Source organism: Pleurodeles waltl, chromosome 6 (assembly GCF_031143425.1).
Source record: "Pleurodeles waltl isolate 20211129_DDA chromosome 6, aPleWal1.hap1.20221129, whole genome shotgun sequence".
Taxonomy (NCBI): Eukaryota; Metazoa; Chordata; class Amphibia; order Caudata; family Salamandridae; genus Pleurodeles; species Pleurodeles waltl.
This window is the reverse complement of record NC_090445.1, coordinates 1,376,542,568-1,376,564,568: the sequence shown is the minus strand read 5'-3', so window position 1 is coordinate 1,376,564,568 and position 22,001 is coordinate 1,376,542,568. Positions and strand designations below refer to the sequence as shown.

General features: G+C 44.6%; 1 protein-coding gene across 1 annotated transcript in view; it reads right to left on the bottom strand.

The window, feature by feature from the left end:
* The window catches only part of IGSF21 (immunoglobin superfamily member 21), a 1,171,165-nt gene that overhangs the window by 551,882 nt on the left and 597,282 nt on the right, over positions 1-22,001 (bottom strand). The window lies entirely within an intron of this gene.

Below are 22,001 nucleotides of genomic sequence, written 5' to 3'. Positions count from 1 at the left end.
GGGTCTGGACAGCTTGACAGCTCAACTAACTTGTCAATTCACATCTTTCTACTTCTCTATTACTCTTAGCTTTGGAACTTAGTTCCCATAGACAGACATGGGTTGCCTGTCATCAGTTAATGCTCATTCACAAAGGTAAGATCATCTTCCATAAGCAAACTTTGGAGTGTGGGTTGAAGTTCTCCAGAAAAAAAGACTGCATCACATCAACTCTTAAAGAACTGTACCATTACCCTCCATCTGCCTAAATCACATTCAAGGCATGCTGCATCCTTGCAAAATTGGTCCTCTCACGCATTCAACCCTCAAGTCAGATAGAGTCCCCTGTGGTCACATAAGACATCCAGTAGCAGAACAGTAATGTTGGAATCGATGAAGTGCGAGAAAGAGAAGTTAGGTCTTTACTTGATATCTACAGAGGATATGAAACTGCATCCGAGTCCACCAGGCTCTACTCCTCCTCTGTTTCCCTTCTTTTAAGTACAAAAGTGTAACCTCACACCCTGCCCCATCGGAAAAGTGTACATTACCACCCTTTTTTTCCTCTCCCAACTTTGACATCTTATTCCTTGTGCAACTCCAGTCCTCCACTTTCACACTTTTCTTTCTGTGGTCATGCTGTGCCATCCTCCTCAGCCTCTGAAAATGTGAACCCTTGGTACCACCCAGCCTGCCATTGCTTCCTTTTTCTCCCACATTAGTTCTCTTTCAGACACTCCACTGTAGTGTAGCCAAGTCTGAACTCTTAGATACGAACCCCCCTGTCTACTCAGTCTTACTGTTACCAATAAGAACTGTCATTCTGAGGCCCACTATGCTGTATCCTGGACCACCTGTGTTAACCAATGACTGTGTTCTTGTGGTGAGTACTCTACTAGTGTTATTCTACTGCTGTTGCTGATGGCTGCCCTGTTTCACACTGAGTAAAAATGTCATCGGGCCTCGTGCACATGATCAGTCAAACCACATTCTGGATGTGTAGGTGAATTAACCACAGAAGGTTAAGAGCACATTTCTTGTTGGTTACCCCAAGCTGCATGCTGGCAAGGCTTGTCTTCCCTCACTTGTGTGGCACTGGTATGTGCCAATTTGTGCATTTTGTTGGTCTGTTTAGCTCGTCACTAATGTCAGTACAATCTTTTGCTTCAGGATAGTTCTGGAGTTTCAATTAACATTTCATTTCATCTTCTCCAAGAACATATTATAGATTGTAGCTGTCTTGCATAAGACATCGCGTTGTGGGCGAGTCGGGGACACACAGAGCTACTTACCGCCCTGTTACTGATTGTATTTCAGCAGAGTACCTGGTTCCATTTAGGTTGTGCAGAGGATGTGGTCATCTTCAATGCTATGTTTGTTGTCCAGATTTTGAAACTTTATCTGTGGGCTATTTGTCTACGGTCTATGTTTACTGCATCAAAACATATCAGGCTGTAATGGGTCACATTTACTAACATTTCATGCAGTGCAGCAACCAAACTCACTCACCAGCATTGTGTGAAATTGAGATACCAAATCTGTAACATATCTACTAAGATATGGTGCTGTTTTTCATTCCCCCTACGCAAGAGCTCTTGGAATCTGCTTTGTGCCATGCACTCACCCTTGCATCATAGTGTAAGGGTGTGTTGGTGACCTCTAGCAAAGGTTTTGTACAGGAAGGGTACCATTTCTATGCAAAATACTATGCTCAGGTATAGATTAATAATTCTCCCTCATTGGATGTGTGCTGTACGGTACTGCACAGTGCAGTGTTGAAAATGTTAGTAGAAATGAAAAGATTTCTATCAGATTGATCTGGTTCCAAGAGATATCTCATGGGTTTCGCTAGGGAAACAGGGCATGCCAGGGAACCTTTTACATCAGATAATTAGGTTACACGAAAATACCCATGCAAAGTTCAGTGGGATCCAAATGGAGAGTTAACAGATCCAATTGCCCCAACCCTCTTCTCTCTTTATATAAATGATCTGGTTGACTATCTTAAACAGAGCGACCATTATTCTCCTAGATTAAATGGAGACTCTGTTCCTGCCTTCCTCTTTGCAGATGATACTATTTTATTGTCACAAACCACTATGGGACTACAGACTCTTTTGGGAAAGTTCAGCAAATACTGCATGCTGAAGGGGCTAGAAATTAATACAAACAAACCAAAATATTTGAATGTTACACCTCATAGATCGCTTAAAAGAAACATTTTGATTAATGGGCAAGAATTGGAGCGTGGTAAATGTTTTAATTATTTAGAGATACTGTTGGTTGCCAAGCAATCCTGGAAATCACACGTGAATAAAGCAAAAACACTCTCGTCCATAATTCTACTGTGATAAGAAATATAAAAATTCAAGAACAGAAATAGTCTCCCCAGTGTTCGAGGTCCATAGATATAAAGCGCAGGCCGCTGCATTGTATGGTGGCGAGCTTTGGGGAACAGCAAACCTGCCACAATTAGTGTCTCAAGAAACCAGCTTTGCAAGACGAATATTAGGATTGCCAGTATCTACACCATTGGTACCTCTCTTTTATGGCCTGAATATTTAGCAAATAGGTAATTTAGCAGTTTTGAGACCCATGCTTTATTGGTGTAGGCTGTGGTCAACTGAGGCTCTGATCCATTATAGACAAGCATTAATCGACCTGGACAAGTCAGTATCCTTCCCCTGGCTTTGCCATATAAGGTCCTGGTTTCTCAAGCTTGGGCTTAAATCTTTTTGGCACAAACCCTATACTCTTACAACACATTCGAGCCACCTAAAGCAAGTCTATTGGGATTATCTCTTGAATAATCTTTTTCCAAACACGGGTCTAGGAAGACTGACTTCTCAATTCTTGGATATCAAGCCAAAACCAAGGTTTGAGGAATGGCTATATATAATTCAGCCAAGGCTTTCAAAATTGCTACTTATGAAACTCCGATATGGAACCCTTCAAATTAAGACATTTGCTACTAAATGGGGCCCCCAGAATGAGGACAGTCACAAATTTGATTGAGGGCTATGCAATATGATCACTACTGAAACCGTAGAACATGTTCTATTGTTTTGTAAAGCCTATGAGAATCCTAGGAGGAAATGTATTCGACCAATTTGTAAAAACTTAGGAACTAGGAACTACAAAGAAGCGGTAAGACTATTAAGATCCAGCACCATTCCCTTTATAGTATTTGAAATAAGTCGCTTCCTGCTAGCAGTATCATATATTAGAGATAGGGAGGACATGAAGCTATAGAGTAATGTAGGCTATACCGAACTCTTATGTTAAACTCCTATGTTAAGATCCTGGTAAACTGATTGACAGCATTGGGATTAAATTACTTTTTATGATTATAATTGTATATTAATTTTAGGAGTATTAATTGTTAATATTTATGTAACTGCTTTTATTATTTATTTATAAGATTATTTTATGATGTTCTTATTGTAATATCCGTTTATGGCTTAAAGCCGAATAAAGGTTTGTTTAACGAAAAGATTTCTACTTTTTAACACCTGCTTTGAAGATGAGTTATTTTTGGGCACATATCCCTGTCCGCCAGCCCAGCGGGAAACAGGGCCTTAACATTGACGCGGCTCATAATCTAGCCGGCGGAAATGTGGCGGTGCTGCAAGTACAGCAGCACCTGCAGCGCTTTCCACTGCCCGTAATTCGGGCAGAGGAAAACGCGACAGGGCTGTCCAAGGGGGTCCCTCCACTTCACATGCTAAGTGAATGGGCAGTGCAGGGGCTCCCAGGGGGCCACAATGACTCCATTCCACCAGCCTTTCCATGGCGGTCCAACTTCCATGAAAAGACTGGCGGATTGGGGAGTCGTAATCCCCAGTGCGGCACTGCATGTAGTGCCACCCTAGCATATTACAACCACCAAGACTGCCAGGCTGGCGGCTGGTGGCAACCTGGCGATGTAGGTGGTTCTACTGTGGCAGCGCCGCCACAGTCGTAATGTGGGGGCTGGACCATTGCATTGGCGGCAGTCCAACCTCCGCCGCCCTGGCAGTTCATGACCGCCAGGGTCGTAATGACCACCACTGTCTTTTACATAAGCACCCACCTGCAAGCATGCACACAACACATATTTAAATGCATTTTTTACTTACCTCAGCTACCAAGGAGGGTCATATACCAGCTAACTGTACTCCATTTTTATTACACTAAGAGTAAATATATATATTATTATTCACTATTAATATAATAACTGAGTTATAACAAGGAAGTGGACCCCCAAGCGACGTCCAAAAGGCCAAGCTGTCCCTTTCTTCCTGGCACCGATTTTGCCACCTCTGAGGCCAGGCAAAGGCAGTGCCAAGGGTCGCAAGTAGCAAGTTGGGGGCAGTGATTTTGCCACCTCTTGAGGCCAGGGTTTGCAAAGGCAGTGCCATGGGTCGCAAGTAGCTAGTTGGGGGTCACAGCTGCGACCCCTAAATGATCTCCATGCACTTCCTTCCCCTTCAGGCCTGCATCACGAAGTCTACAAAATGAGGCGTAAATACCCATGAATGAACTTTCTTCCCACCTTCTTGGTCCCAAGATGAAGGCATTTCTCTTTATGCCACAGATTCCAGCTGATGAATATTATAGGCCTTTTTCGTTTCATATTCACTCCCTGGCAAACTACAAAAAGATTATCATGTCTAATGTAATGTAAGTGTGTTCACAATAGAACAATTTGCACCTCACTCATATTTCAGTGTAGGTAATTGCTTTGTCTTCCAGCTGACAATAGCACAATTATCTTTTCTCAAATAATCTTGCACTTCACAAAGTTTTGTTATTGTTACAATTTCGTTTTACAGAATAATAAAAAACGGATTCGAGCACCTCTTCTTTTATAAAGGGAATATCTGTTCCAGTTTTACAATGTACATCGAATCAACCTAAGAGAAAACCTTGAAATATTCATAGAAGATATTTAGTTTTTATTTTGTTTTTTTCATAAAAACAGTCATTTTTTCTGATTAATACAATGTACCCCTTACTCTTTGGGAAATTGTAGATAATGTTGGAGCAGATATGGCAGAAAAAAATGAAGAGGGTAAGATATGCTGACAAAGGAACTGATAGGGGCAAGTGTGCAGGGCAGTGCTTAATTTGTGAAATAATGAGTGCCAGTCTCCCTTTTCTGTTATTCTCTCTCTTCCTGTGGGTGCAAGTGAGATTAGGAAAAGTAAATAGCCTGAAAAATGAGTGCTAATGGGCCCCACTCGCAACCAATGGCTCAAATTAAACACTGACTACACCAAGACTATATTTAGGATATTGTAGGTACTGTCATCCATTGCACAGGAAGTGACTTCACTGGAGTTTCCATCATACATCTGCATAGGAAATTACATCACTCCCCCCTCCCAGGATCTACATAATGGTGGCCGCAGTTTGTGAGTGCCGATGACATGCTATTGGCATACCAAAGGTGTTCCAAAGGCAAACCCGTCTACGCTCATCCGCGTCAGAACTGTGCCCAGTGCTAGGAACTGAGGTCTCACCACACTACACAGCATTGAGGGAGCATTTTCCTATGTTTTAATGCACTTACTCACACCCTTCACTGACTGCACCCACACTGACAGCAGCATCCAATACCCCACTTACTCACACTCGCATAGCCCACAATCTCTAATACACACACATGCATGCACCCCAACACCTGCTCAATCATCAAACATGCCACAGAGATCTGGGACCTTCTGCTTTACAATGCTCCGGACTTACCTTTCATCACAGAAACCTGGCTGAACTGTGCATTGGTACCTGACATCGCCATAGTCATCACCCGTTGGTTACAAGATCACCAGGCAAGACAGACTTCACAAGATGAGAGGCAGATTCACCACCATTCACAAGAAAATTATCAGTTGCATCAACTTCACAAACATGTCATCCACTATTATGAGACATCTTCAAGCTCTATATCACAGCCAACTTCACCCTTAGCAGCGTTCTTGTCTACAGCACCAACTTCTCCAACTCCATCACAGACTGTGCAGCTCCACTCGCCCTTGAAATTACATCCTAAAATTGGACCACCAACCCAGGGTTACACTAAGTGGAAGAGTAAGAGCTGAAGTCTGAGGAAAAAGCTTGGCTATCTTTGAGGCTGTAAGGTTCTAATTGATACTGTAAGCGTCCATTGGACAAACACAACTTGAAAAAGCAAATGAGAGACAGCCTGGCTGCTATATGCAGTTATATTGAAGATCTATTGTTGCCCTAAACACCCCCTTGAACACAGGTGGAAGATATTTTGGAAGGTGCCCACCTTGAAGTGAGAGGTCCTTACAAAGGTAATCTTTTAAACCGATGACAAACCCATACTCCTAGCAGGTTTTCCATGAGCCCTTGTGTCAGATATGACACGAGAATCTGGTAGCACAGTAAAGAACAATAATGTATTCCTGGACAATCTCTTCGAGCACCCAGAAGTTTGTTACCAACCTGTTTCATACTGTATATACAGCCTCAGTGGTCCAGTCACTGGAGCTTTGAGGATCCTAAGTCTAACCCACTCAGGATGCTCCCCCTGGGACTTATGATGTCATTGTATAGAAGTCCCCATAGGCCTGTTGGTCTGAAAGTGCTGCAGATTGAGTCATAGTTTCTTCTTTCTGGTTTTCAGTTTGGCCCTGTTTAGGGGATGAAGAAATTCCAAATCTCCTTTGCCCAGAGGATAGAGGTGGACAATACAACTTAAAACAGTTGTGCACTCCGGGCCTCTCACATGAAGGTCGAAGGTGCAACCAGCAGCAGAGGGCCATATTTCCGCGCCAGCAGCACAGTTTGTTCTGCGGGGCTCGGGTGTTGAGGTCACGCAGACAGTTGTGCTGTCACAACAGCTCAAAAAAGTGGCCTCCATATAGGTAACTGGTCACACCTCTAAGGGAACTAATTTTCCTTTTTTTCCTTTCTTGACACAAAAGATGGCACCTTGATCTTTGCAAGAAGGTTTTGATTTATGTGTTTCCTTTTCCAGCTCAGGCACTGATACAGAGCAAGTTAGTTTAGCAAGCGGTATTTTCCATATGGCCACAAAAGGTGATATGGAAAATGACACTTCTTGTACTTTTGTGCCAAAAAGGAGAAAATGTTACATTTGTTCAATCCCACAGATATGAAGATTTTTCCCAGAAGTGCTATATATAGGTTCACATAGGCTGGATCATTTCAGATTGCCTTTCATCCCAGGAAACAACAGGTAGGCGAGTGTGGTGCTCTGGGAGCTCTATTGACACATGCCTCTTTTGCATAATACCAGTGACTATAATGTTTGATTGGATTGCACAGGCTAGAATAGAATTATCTAGGGGTTCGCATAGATCCCATAATTTCCTGTAGTGTTTGCTGAATAACCCCAAAATTCAGGAAGATTATGCAGAATTACACAAGAAGAGTAGTTCTGAACTTAATTCTATTTTCCCAGTGCAAAAATGCACTCTCCCATTCAAAATATATACAAGGATGCATTTTGCGCTAGGAAATAGTGCTAAATGCAACAGAACACTAATAGAGAGTGTGAGCAGACGCTCACTAAATGTGTTCTTGTGGTAGGATTTTTTTCCCCAAAATTACTCTTAGTTACATAAGTTATCAAAATCGCATTAATATTGATAATTTCACGTCAAAGAGTAACATGGATTACAAAAACAGCTCAGAGAACTCCAGTGTAATTGAAATTCTGGCCAGACATACAATTATCCACATCATTCTGCCACACATTCACAATTGGGGGGGGAGGAGACAGTTTTTTTTTTTTCATTTTGAAATATTGCAGATCAAAACATTTCTAAACAGGTTTTGTGCCGGTGTTCTGTGTAAAGTAATACCAGAAGCCTTCTCTCTTTCAAACAAATCCTTGTACTGATGCCTTTCCTTTAAAGAGGCGCCACCGTAACTGCCTAACAAGTAAAATTCATGGTGATTTTAAACATTTCATTACATGACTTTGAGGCTATTAGTCTTAGGCTTTATCATGCTCTCATTTTACCTGTATTCTAAAATGTTCTCAATCGGTATCCGATATTTATCATCTAGACCTTGGGAACAAGACACAACGTATAATTCTCATGAGCTCCAAAGGCTTCCAGGAGTTCTGCAGGCAAGGTTTAGACCCCGTACCATAGCCCTCATTTAAGTTACTGCATGGGAGTTATTCAACTGTTAAAATAAATTATGTAAGCTACTTTTCAAGGAACCAGTCTGAATAAAGTCCATCCGGGTCACACCTATCAGACACCAAAATAAAAGTCAAGAAAGAACCAAAGTAATTAGGCCTTCTTCCTAAAATAGTAACCTATTGTTTTTAAATGTGAGACGAAACATTCAGCATTTAATCATTAGTGAGCCCTAGACATTGCACAACTACTTGTGAATGTTGGGCTGGCTCAGGGAAAGGCTGCTGCCTTAGCCATGGGTCCCAGAGACTTTCTATGGATCAGGTAACGCATAGGCTAGAGAATAATTGCCACCATGCCTCAACTTTATTTGGACGACTGCCTTTGCCTAAAACCAGGCTCTCGCTGCTCACAGGATGTGGCCTTTTGCAGATATCAGTGGGTTCTGACCTTGTGGAGTGGCCTTTGTCCATGTCCTGTCTTCAATCTTCCTGGTCCCAGACCTAGCCGGAAGCAAAGTGGGCCCTTCACAGTCCATGTGCCCCATTCTCTTGCCTCCAGAGTTTGTAAGGCATGGTCTGTGGCTGTGACTAATGGTCTCTGGCCAAAGAGCATTATAAGAGGTCATCTCAGCACCCCGTCCTCTCCCTCCAAAGCCTGCATCACGAGTACACAAACCCTGTAATGGCTGATGGAAGATAAAAGAATTGGGACCAAATAGATTACATTTTCTGTTTAAAACTCTGGAATGAACTTACATCAAATCATCCCTTGAAACAAATTTGGACCAAGTGTAAATCCATCCTGTCATTTTTGCTGCAGACCTGAGGGAAAATTACTGTGGTAGTATGACTGGGAAAGCAAGTCTCCTCTGCATCAATTTGTGTAAAACGTTAAAAAAATCATGAGTATGGATACCTTTTTGCAGTATATGTTATCCAGGATCTTTAACCAATTATTATATCACAAGGACAATCCTATATGTCCATGAGGACCAGGGGCAGGGTTAGTTATATGCACAGAGTCCAATGTGGGTCTCTTTTTAAAAAGTGAGTCCCTCCTGTGTCTGTCTGGGGAAAACAAGTGCCTCCATCCGAGCACAATGTGGATTGTATCATTGAGAAGTTCATAGTGATGGGTATCAACTATATCAATTAAGGTCAAACCAGTCTCGTTGTCGACTATAATTTACTCCACATACAGCCCTCTGTGAGTTGCCGACCAAGATGTGTCTCATGCAGCAAACCGGTTAGGCTTGTTGCATGATGGAGTGGCCAGTGATATATGATGCTGAGAGTCTCAGGTAACAGCCATTGATTGGGCTTTGGTTAGCTCTTGAAGATTTTTATTGGACGGCAAAGTGGAGGTGCAGTTGAAGTAAGAGTTCCTTTACAGATGAAGGGTGTGATGACTATGACAAATGAGACTGCGGCTACGGAGCATAACACTGGCCTTAATTGATTTGGTTGATATCCTACACTATGAACTTCTTATTGATATTGTGCCAGATGACTTGTGTGCCCTGAGGAGACCCCAGCATTCATAAGGGATCAAAACCTCAACACACCTCCCTTGGTTCCTTGATTAATTTTGATGCACATTGTGCTAGGGTGAATGCACATGTACCAACAGAACCATTTTTGGTGTCTTTAGTATATATTTTAGGTATTTAGGCACACACATGAGCACTGTGTCGTCTGCACTGTTGGGATGTATGTTATATTGTTATTTGTGTGTATATTGGAAGAGCATACAGAGCATCTACCGAAACTTTCTCAGTTTGATTATGTTATTTGTATATACAGCTCAAGTACGAACACAGCACTAAGTTGTCTAAGTAATACATTCATTGTTGGTTTCCCCAGATAGACAACGAAGGAATTCTTCAAACCAGACAAACGTTATCTGTAATAAAAAAGTGTTTTGCTATGAACTATCCCAAAGTGTAAAGCCACTATCTTTGATTTGTTGGTATTAGTATTGGACAAAGATGTGTCCTTTGCTAATGATTATCAATAATGCTTACAAACTTCGGAGAGCAGAGCAAAGAAATGGTCCAACACACTACGAAAGAGACCCCTAATAATCCCCATACCCGCCTCTTCAAAAATATAACTGCAATATTTTACAATTAAGAGGGAAACGGAGTGCAGATGCCTGTCAGTCAGGACGGGGTATCTGTAGAAAGGGCCACTGGAATTCTATGGCAATTGAGGACCACGTTATGTGGCGGCACTAAATAAATTATGTATCAAGAAAGGCAAATCACGTGGCATAATGCGACACATTCTGTTTCAGTTTCTTTTCCATTTTCATCATTTTAGCACACCTTTATGCTCTATAGGTAAAGTTTAAACCTCATAAGAAACAATTTAACCCCTGTGATAGAGCGACAGGCAACCAAAAGGTTAAATGTTTATGCTAATCTTTGACCCTGTACAGCCTTTTGGCTAGGCTCACACTATAGAAATACCACATATATACATAATTTGCAAGTGTCTGCCAATGCACAATACCATGTGTTGCTTTTATTCAGTAACTTCGACCGTTTTGAGATATAAATGTTTTTGTGCTGAAATCCACAAATTATACCGCAGAGGGTGGATCATTGTGGTTATAACATAATTGTGCGGAAAACACCGCAATTGCAGATTTGAAAACTTCCATAGGCTCTGGTACATAAACAATACTCCAGAAGGCTGGGGGATAGTGCAGATCCTTTAGGTTAGATAGAATGAAGGTTCATCCCTTCATACAGGGCGGCTCCTTCGCTATGGCGAAGGCGCGTCACCCCCCCAGCCAAGCGCAAGGGGATGATAAATGAAAGAATAGTTTTCTATTGTTTCATTTTTCATCTGCTGCCTCAGCCAGCTGTACAGGGGAGGGGCGGGGCTGGGTCACGGGAGGTGGGGAGCGGAGAGAGTACACTAAGTGCACGCGTGTTTGGCTGGCCATCTGAGGCCAGCCAAACACACATGCGCACTTAGGTTTCTCCAACCTGGCTGCATATACAGCCAGGCTTGAGAAACTGCACAGACCCCAGGCTTGTGTCTGAGCTTCACTGACTGTGCTCAGACCAATCCTGATGCTGCTTACATGCTACCTTTAGCATGTAAGCCGCGCCAGGATTGCTGGGGAGCCTGTGCTGGGACAACATATGGAAGTGGGAGGCAGCAGGAGACAACGGTAAGGGAAGTTTTTTTAAATTGTATTTATTTTTCCCCCTCTATCTCCGTCCGCGTCCCCCTCTATCCAGGCGTGGCTTCTCAGTTAGGGCGGATGAGCGTTGCCCCCCGCCAGTAGAAGCTGCTGCAAATCCCCCTTAACAAACGAAACGAGAATAAACCATGTTTATTCTCGTTTCGTTTGTTAAAGGCGGGGCACAGGTGATGACAATGAGGGGAGTGCACTGTCCACTCCCCTCACTGCGCATGTATGTTTGGCCGGCTGTCTCTGACCACACAGTTGATGGGCTGGAGAGAGCATACATAGGCTCCCAGTCTGCTGGGAGTGCCCTGGCTGGGTGCTCCCAGCCAATTCTAACGCTGCTTTGAGCAGCGTCACGATTGACCTCAGGCTTGGGACCCTGTGCCTGCAGTGCAGCAGAGGAGCAGCACAGCGGCGGTGGAAAACCAGGTAAGTGAATTAAATTTGTATTCATTCGCCTCTGCCCCCACTGCACCCCGTACCACCCCACCACAACAAAGCCCCATGAGCCGATCCTGCCGTCCCTCTTCCCCATGAGATATACGGGGCAGCGGCTGCCTTCATAGTAAATCCTCTCTCCACTCTAAATATATTCACATAGTTTTACACTGATGATAAGTTTTTACATTTTGCTATATATGAGCACCTCCTACCTGTATCACTTTGGCTAAACTTAAACTCCAGTAAGGGAGAGTAAGGCTTTCTCTTTTCCCTCCTGGCCTGCTGTTGCTTTCCGGCAATGGGTTTCTTACCACTCGAGCTCCAACTATATTCATTACGCTTCTTCGCTTCAAATACATATTTTCATAAACAAAGATTTTACATTATGTATTATGAAGCTAATCTGACTCGTTCAATTTTATCCATTAACCAATAAATGAAGTCACAGCAAACAGGAGGACCACTGCATAGGTGATGTCATCCGATTCATTTTAGACCTCTGTCCTTCCTCGGGGAAAGTATGCCCACTCTTATCAAGACGTTTTACTTATTATTTCATGAATAATCAAAATACTAAAAAAAGAATTTATTAACGTTAAGACATCACTCCACTACAGTAACTCGTAAATGCATATGTCTTCTTACTAAATCATCGGCCTCATTTTCAACAATGCATTAAAACCTTTTGATATTCGTTTTTCAAGAACATCTCGCAAATGTTATGAACACACTTACAATTTGAAACCACTTAAAGCCTTGAAATATTGAACGCCTTTCTGAATAAATCTCGTACTGCCAAGATGGTATCGATAAAGTTTATTCTAGTAAACCGATGTAATTTAATGTCATCATCCCTTATGGTTGTCATGGATGACTGAGTGTCCAGGGGGCTGGCCTGGTTTGTAGTGTGTACCTAAGGTACTTACACCTTATACCAGGTCCAGTTATCCCTTATTAGTGAAATGTAGGCAGTCTAGCAGCTTAGGCTGTCTAGGGGTAGCTGTAGCAGGGCAGCCAAGGCTGAACTAGGAAACATGCAAAGCTTTTGCAATACCACTATAGTTACACAGTACTTATACACAATAAAAGTCAATACTCAATGTTACTAAAAATAAAGGTACTTTATTTTACTGACACAAGGGCAAAAATATCTTAAAGGCAATACTCCTTTTGGAGGTAAGTATTATACAGAATATATACACTGGTAACCAAAACCAGGTAAGTAAACAGTCATAGAATAGTGCAAACAGTGAAAACCACAATAGATTGCAATGGGCCTTGGGCCAGCACAAACCATATACTAAAATATTGGAATGCGAAGGTCGGATTCCCCCCCTAGGCAAGTGTAGTGTGTAGAGGGGCGCTGGGAGTGTAAGAAAACACCAAAGGTAAGTAAAGTATCCCAACCCACAGTCCAGGAAAGCAGGAGTAAAGTATTGCAATTTTCCTCAGTACACACTACAAGTCGTAATGAAGAATTATGCAAGAACCAAGCACAACTGCAAGCAATCAACGATGGATTCCTGGACCTGAAGACCTGGGGAGAGAGGAGACCAAGACCAGAAGTCAATCAAGAGACCAGGAAGAACAGGAGCCCCTGCCCACCTGGAAGAAGGTGCAAAAGTGGATTCTCCGATTGGAAGAAAAGTACAGATATGCACCAAAGAAGATAGCTGCGGGTTCTTGCTTGGTGCAAGAGATGTCCCATGTTGAGTTGCTGGATGCAGGCTGTTTGCGTCGCTGGATTCCGCCAGCAAGCCTTGGTCCATGAAAGTACGCGTTTTGCGTCAGAGAGGAGCTGCCCGGACCCAGGAGGGACCTGGGGGTCTCAACTTGGACCGAGGAGACTGAAGAGGCTCTCAGTAATTCAGAGAGCCCTTAGAGGACCAGGCAGCCCCCACGGGAGTCCCAGGACACGGGGACAAAGGAGTTGCAAAGTTTGGTCATCGCAGCACTATACAAAAGGATCCCATGCCACCGGAGAACAACTCAGGGAGCTGAGCATCGCAGGATAGAGTGCTGGGGACCTGGGCTACGCCGTGCATGAAGAACTTTTGGAAGAAGTGCACAGAAGCCCAAGGAGCCGCAGAAGACGCGATGCACAGGGGTACTACCTGGCACGGGAGGCAAGCTCTTACCTCCACCAAATTTGGACAGCTGGACCTTTGGACAGTCTGGATCACTTCGATCTACCACCTGTGTTCCAGGGATCACGCTCGTCAACAGGAGAAGAGTCCCAGAGTACCGGTCAACATCGCAGAGAGGTGCCTGCTGAAGCAGGGAAGTGACTTTGTCACTCCACGGGAGATTCCTTCGGTTCTTCTGGTGCAGGGTGAAGACAGGCAGTTCTCAGAACGTGCACACCTTGGAAACTGTTGCAGTTGATGGCTGGAGCAGAAGTTGCAGATCACAGTAGCCTTCCTGGATACTTTGTTGCAGTTACAGCAGTTCCTGGAGCAGTCTGCAGTTGATCCGATGGTCAGAGGCTGAAGCAGAGGATGCAGAGGAGACCTGGAGGAATCTTGCAAACTGAATCTGAGGAAGCACCCAAAAGAGAGACCCTAAATAGCCCTGAGAGGGGGATTGGCTACCTACCCAGGTATGCACCTATCAGGAGGGGTCTCTGACGTCACCTGCCGGCACTGGCCACTCAGATGCTCCCAGAGGATCCCCACACCTTGGAATCCAAGATGGCTAACACCAGGGAAACTCTGGAGGAGCTCTGGGCACCACCCCTGGGATGGTGATGGACAGGGGAGTGGTCACTCCCCTTTCCTTTGTCCAGTTTCGCGCCGTAGCAGGGACTGGGGGTCCCTGAACCGGATTATACAAGGAGGTCACCATTGGTGCCCTTCAAAGCATTTCCAGCGGCTTTGGGAGGATACTCCTCCCATGCCTGTAACACTTATTTCCAATGGGAGAGGGTGTAACACTCCTCTCCTAAAGGAAATGCATTGTTATGCTTTCCTGGGATTGAGCTGCTCAATCCCCAGAAGGACAGAAACTTGTCTGTGAGGTGGCAGCAGCTGGGGCTGCAGTGGAATCCTCAGAGAGTTGGTTTGCCAGTACTGGGGATCCATGGTGGAGCCCCCAGGGTGCATGGAATTGGTCCTCCAATAACAAATGTTGATTGGGGGTTCAATTTCACTATCTTAGACACCTCACATGGCCATATTCGGAATTACCATTGTGAAGCTACATATATGTATTGACATACATGTAGTGCACACTTATAATGGTGTCCCCGCACTTATGAAGTCCAGGAAATTGGCCCTGGGCAACGTGGGGGCACCTTTGCTAGTGCAAAGGTGCCCTCACACACAGTAACTTTGCACCTAGCCTTCAGTAACTGAAGGTTAGACATATAGGTGACTTATAAGTTACTTGGTGCAATGAAAAATGGCTGTGAAATAGTGTGTGCACTATTTCACTCAGGCCTCAATGGCAGGCCTGATGGAGTGTTTGTATGAGCTCCTTATGAGAGGCAAAAGAAATGCTGCAGCCCATAAGGATCTCCTGGAACCCCAATGCCCTAGGTACCTAGGTACCATATACTAGATCCTATACAAGAGTATTAGGATGCACGAAAAAATACAGAAACATAGCATGATGAAACAGCTAACTCTCTTGGGGAATGCAATATTTAGAAATGTAAAATAAGACAGGAATTAAATTGCAGACACAGTTTCTTAACGTTTTAAACATTCATTGTTTGCAAAGCAATCCATGTTTTTGACATTAATGTTAAGGGGATGAAGATAGGGCCAATTTTACCGCCATATAGCAGACAACTGCCTTTATTGTAAGAACATATTTCTTGCTTTGAGCTGGAGTCAGCTATTTGGATCAACTTTGCACAGGAATAAGAACCCTGCTCTTCCTTTGGATCAATTTCACAGGGGAACACATACAGCAACTCCACTTCTAAAGGGACCAGGATCTGCAGCCAGGGCTTGGGATGTCACAGTCACGGAGGATAGGTTTACAAGGTATCTCAGCACAATATAAATAACCCAGGATTAGCAGTATAACTCACCATTATCGAGGACAAGGCACCAAATCACATGCTTGCATCCACTCCTACCTTGTGTTAATGGGAAAGGGTGTGATCTATGCCAGTGACTGATGGATGGCTGCCCTCACTCAGGGATAAAGACTCTGATGCCCGAAACTATGACTCTAAAGGTGTCACTGGCCTATACTGCATACCAACATAGATCACAATGGAAACGAAGGGCCTTAGAAAGGTAAGCCCTTCGTCATGCCTCACAGTGGAGAAAGTTGATTTACTGCATGGCTTCTGTCTCCTGCTTCAAAGCAAGGTGGGCCAGGAAGCCTAGGACAGACAGCCCAGACTTAAATGCATAGATTTGTTTAGTGATACAATCGTATTGTCGCATAGGCTCTCACTATTCTAATGAGACTTCTGGATCTGAGCAGCAGAATCCCCTGCGGTGTGGGAGACTGAGCCTAACCCACTATAGGTGACACCTGTCGCCCCAGTCCGGGTTTTGCTCTGGCTAACTAGCAGTGCCTCATCTCTACCCAAGAGCAGGGATGATTGGGCAGCCGAGCGCATGACACAATTGACTCCTCAGGGAAATCGTGGTCACTCAGATCTCATCCGTTTCTCTCAGTTACATTATTCTCACATATACAAGGACAAGCAGAAGCAGTATATGTTTCATTAATGTTTTTAATGACGCATCTGCATCTTAGATAATAAAGCATGTACTGCAATAACCAGGACGATAAAGCATGACAGGATTAAAATTGTGACAAGGAAAGTGAAGCATAGAAATAACACTACCATATTGTCACTAGAGTCAATGGACTAATTCCTACCTAGGCTATATTAGAGCACAGAATGTTAAGCTCTAGTTCTGCCCTTCAGGTTCACCTGGGAAGACATCATCCCCCATACCTGAGCAAGGCCTGAAGTCTGCATAAGCAGCTGTAGCGAAAGCGTTCAGCAATCAGCATACAGCTGTGGTCATCTGGCTGGAATCCCCCTCTAACGTGTATGGGACAGTAAAGTGGTTTTATAATAAAACAGCTGATGTTCTGAGAAAATGTACCTACGTAAGGATGTGTATGTTTCTATGAATACCAGAGACAAAGCATTACCATGTTTACTGGCAACCTATCTTACTGCAACCTTGAGAAAATCACAGAGTGAAAGAAATGTCTTGTTTAGGAACGCAGTGCTGGCCAAGGCAAAGAACAGCTAGATAGAGAGAAATAAAACAAGACCGCAAATGTGGCTATTGTTAAAATAATAAACAAAGCAGAATAAAATATATCTAGGTTAAAGTGCACAGCGGCAGGCCTAGTGTGCTAAATAACATGCATGGATCTATAACTAAAATGGCTACACAACAGTATCTCTAAACAAATCGATCTATTTAATATATTATATTTAAATGTGTAGGAATTTCAGAGGGGTGCAGCCCCTCAGCCCTAAAAGAGAAACCACCCCTGAACACAGTGCCAACGAAGCATGGCAGACACAATTACTAGATTCCTCCAACGAAGCAATGTACCCACCATTGATTTCAGGTATGTTACTTCAGTTGGATCAACAGAAGTGAACTGCAACTCCCAGGATGCATGGGGTTGCTTAGTGAAAACCAGGCCTGCAGTACCCTGAACTTGCTGATATCAATTCCTTTATTAATCTCAACAAGACGTTGCAGCAGTGGCATAACATAGGCCATGCGGAGATGGCAGGCCCCCTTAGCACAGTACACTGGCCAGAGAGCTCCAGACAGATGCAATGTACTTTGCAGGGGGCTCCCTCAGTTTTCGTTATGCCACTGGGCTGCAGATGTCAGACTTTTAAGTATGTACTACACTGAAGGTGGATTCAGCACTAGCAGCTTCGGTATTTGCCTTGGTGACATTTAATAGCGCCATCTGGGCTTCTTGCAGCGCTTTTGGGCACCTCCACTCATTATTTTACAAATTAAGTACTGACTGGGAAAGCCGTTCTGTACAGGTGGATGGCTCCTTTCGGGAATTGTGGAGATGCCCCAACAGGCCAATGCATCTGGAACTGACCCCTAAAGCGAGTTTGTCGGCGGTCCTTATTTGAAAGTTGGAATGTAAAATGTTAATATCTGATTTACGCACTAGTATATCCAAGAGTTTAGCATGAGGGATCAGGTTTGTTGTCCAATAATTATCAGAAACGATAATATACTACAGTGAGGTGGTTAGACTTTATTGGGTGCGATAATTATCGCCTGTTACAAATTTTGCAAGCAAAATGTGATGTTAAATAAAACATTTGGTGCTTAACGCACCAAAATCCACATGCCTTGGTGTTTTCTGGGTATTTTCTCCCGGGTACATATGACAGGTTTGACATGCAGACACATAACCAGGGATGAGGATTTTCTTTCAACTGGATGACTGTGATTGACTCCCCACAGATCTTTTTCGGAGGCTGTAAGTATATTTTTTATCTTCCAGTAGGTCAGTTAAAATAAGACTCGAATAGATTAAAATGCGTTCTGGGAGGCAAATGTATTTCATTTTATTGGTGCTTCTCAATCGCATCATTAAAACCAGGATAGACAAGGGTCATATATAATGCAGACCCTGGATGTAAACTCGCTTATTAAACTAAAACTGTACATTATTCTGTTTTGTATCGGGCATTATTAATTCATTGATTTAGGCACTGAGCGATGACATCTTTATCCCGCATGTAATAATTGTGAATCCATTGTGACAAATTCATTCTTTCATCATTCTAAGGTCAATAACTTGAGTACTGTTACATTGAGGATCCACTGTAACAGGCATTTGCATCTGTGAGTCCCTCATTACAAGTGACCACTATCGGGTGCGATGGAAATCTCCTATCACGAGTTAACCCTAAAAAATGAGGGATGCCATGGGGGTCTGACAGTTACCAGGTGTTTTCGCCTGTACGTTTCACCCTGTGTGACCTGCTGCAAATTACCTGGGCAAAAAATCAGGGTTACATGTTTTGCTGCAACCTTTGGATTCCCGGTATGTGCATTAACAGTAGTTAATGGATCTTAATGACCCTATCGTAATCACAATATTACAAATAGAAAAGCTGCAACGCTTGGGGCAATTTCAGTGCCGTAACATAAGCCCCCGCAGCCCCTGCGGTGCGTGGGGCGAGTTCCAGGGGACCCCTCAGCAGAAGTGGGAGGTGGCGGACGGGGAAATGGGAGCCCCCTCAATGTACTTTGCAAGGGGGTCCCATCACGTTTTGTTGCCATTGATCTATCTAATAAATCAGTTCTCATTTCCTTGACAGAGAATGAGAGAATGAATGAACAGTGGGTAACTGAGTGGTTTCCAAATATCACAAGACAAGTGAGAGTGCATTACAGGACAACAGTGCACTTATTATAAATAATGACATTTTTAAGTATGATATAACATTGCCATACATGCAGGGCCATATTTATACTTTTTGACGCAAAACTGCGCTAACGCAGTTTTGCGCCAAAAAAATTTGCGCCGGCTAACGCCATTCTGAAGCACCATGCGGGCGCCGTATTTATTCAATGACGTTAGCCGGCGTTAGCCGCCGGCGCTGTCTGGTGTGCGTTTAAAAAAACGACGTACACCAGGCTGCGCCGGCGTAGGGGGAAAATGGCGTATGGGCGTCCACAAATGGTGCAAGTCAGGCTGAGGCAAAAAAATTGCCTCAACCCGATTTGCGCCATTTTTTTGGACTCCCAACCCCCATTGAAATGACTCCTGTCTCAGCAAAGACAGGAGTCATGCCCCCTTGCCCAATGGCCATGCCCAGGGGACTTCTGTCCCCTGGGCATGGTCATTGGGCATAGTGGCATGTAGGGGGGCACAAATCAGGCCCCCCTATGCCAAAAAAAAAAAAATACTTACCTGGACTTACCTTAATGTCCCTGGGGTGCGTCCCTCCATCCTTGGGTGTCCTCCTGGGGTGGGCAAGGGTGGCAGGGGGTGTCCCTGGGGGCAGGGGAGGGCACCTCTGGGCTCATTCTGAGCCCACAGGTCCCTTAACGCCTGCCCTGAACCAGGTGCTAAAATCCGGCGCTAATGCGGGTTTTTTAGACCCGCCCACTCCCGGGCGTCATTTTTGCCCGGGAGTATAAATACGACGCATATGCATCGGAGTCATTTTTTAAGACGGGAACGCCTACCTTGCATATCATTAACGCAAGGAAGGTGTTCACGCAAAAAAATGACGCTAACTCCATGAACTTTGGCGCTAGACGCGTCTAACGCCAAAGTATAAATATGGAGTTAGTTTTGCGTCGAATTTGCGTCGAAAAAAACGACGCAAATTCGGCGCAAATGGAGTATAAATATGCCCCGCAGTTTCTAAAGAATCCGCATGTTTTAAATTAATTCTTCATTACTAGTCCCTCCAGGGTCACAGCGCCCTCCAGAAAACAGCTTGCCTCTCAAAGTTTCCCCGATGACCCATTACCCATGCCCTGATAGAACACAATGCCTGCCCTCAGGTGGAGTTTATCTGCTGCCAGCCTCTATAGAGTACCAAAGAACATGGAGCAATTTATTTCTGAGAAAATGTTCTTTGTAAGCTACCTCTTTTTTATTTCAAATTTCTCATTCCTACAGCTGCACAGCCCTCATTGGCTTACACTGTTTTGATCTGAGAGGGAGATAGAAAGGTAGAGGGAAAGTAATGAGAGGAAATGAGATGGTAGGTCGCTGTAAGGCAAAATGGAGCATTGTTGTGCCATAGAGACAGGATCGGTGCAAGCATTTAGTGGCGTATTTACAAGCCCCTAGCGCCACAGGAGTGTCACTTTTTTGACGCTCCGGTGGCATAGTGTGCCGGCCCATCCTTACAAGGCCACGCAAAGACACCTTGCGTGGCTTTTCATGGCCTTGTAAATATGGCCTCCTTTTACGCATTTCTATGCGTGAAAGGGGCGTCCATGGGTGTTCCCACGCAACACCCATGGAGTCTGAGACATTCTGCAGCACACGTAGAAGGAGGTAAATGCCCTTAATGATCTAACGCACCATGGTGCAAGAGTGCTTGCATTGACACTAGGCTGCCAATTGTGGGCCAGTGCTGAGGAAAGTATAGGAATGCGTCGTAATGCATTCCTGCACTTTCCTAATGGTGCCGCTTGGCGCTGCAAGATGGCTTGTGGCGCCGGGCTGTGTCTTTATTTTGTAAATATGGCCCTTAGAGTGCTTCAGATGAAATAGGACTGTGCCTCTTATAGCACTGCCCTTGCTGTTTTTCAGCCTTGCTGCTGTAATTTGGCACCACCAGTATCGGTATCACCTTGAACAAATACCTTTCCTCTCCGCCTTAAGGAAGTCCTTGCCCTGCATGGAGAATAGTGGAAATAGGGCAGCTGGGATGTGATAAATTCTGGATCAATGAAGAGAGCGACTAGGACTTGTGGGTAGGCAAGATCAGATGATGGCCTTTTCGGGACAAAGACACCATGGGGGTTATTCCGACGGGGACCGCGGAAGCACCGCCAACAGGCTGGCGGTGCTTCCAGGGCTATTCTGACCGCGGCGGTAAAGCCGCGGTCAGAAAAGGGGAACCAGCGGTTTCCCGCCGCCATGGGGATTCCGACCCCCTTCCCGCCACCCTGTTTCTGGCGGTTTTCACCGCCAGAACCAGGATGGCGGGAACGGGTGTCGTGGGCAGTGCAGGGGCCCCCTAACAGGGCCCCACAAAGATTTTCACTGTCTGCTTAGCGGACAGTGAAAATCGCGACGGGCGCCACTGCACCCGTCACACCCCTGCAACTCCGTCGGCTCCATTCGGAGCCGGCTTCCTCGTTGCAGGGGCTTTTCCACTGGGCCGGCGGGCGGCCTTTTGGCGGTCGCCCGCCGGCCCAGCGGGAAAGTTGGAATGGCCGCCGCGGTCTTTTGACCGCGGGGCGGTCATTCGCCGGTGACCGCATGGCGGGCGGCGACCGCCGCCCGCCGCGGTCAAAATGACCGCCCATATGTTTTCTGTATTTTTAACTTAAATTTTGATGTCAGTGAGAAAAATAGATCACCAGTCTCAAGCCCTTGACGCCCCTGCCTTTTACTCGTGTGGTAAGTCTAACAAGTTGTTAACATATTCAACACGTTATTGTAGCAAACTGACCGCTTGATGTCCATTTTTAGGGTCTACTTACAACCCGCCATTTCACTCTGATCCAAACCGCTTATCTATGTTTTTTAGATTTTAAAGGGTAGTTAATACACATCCTATATAATATTGTATTACAG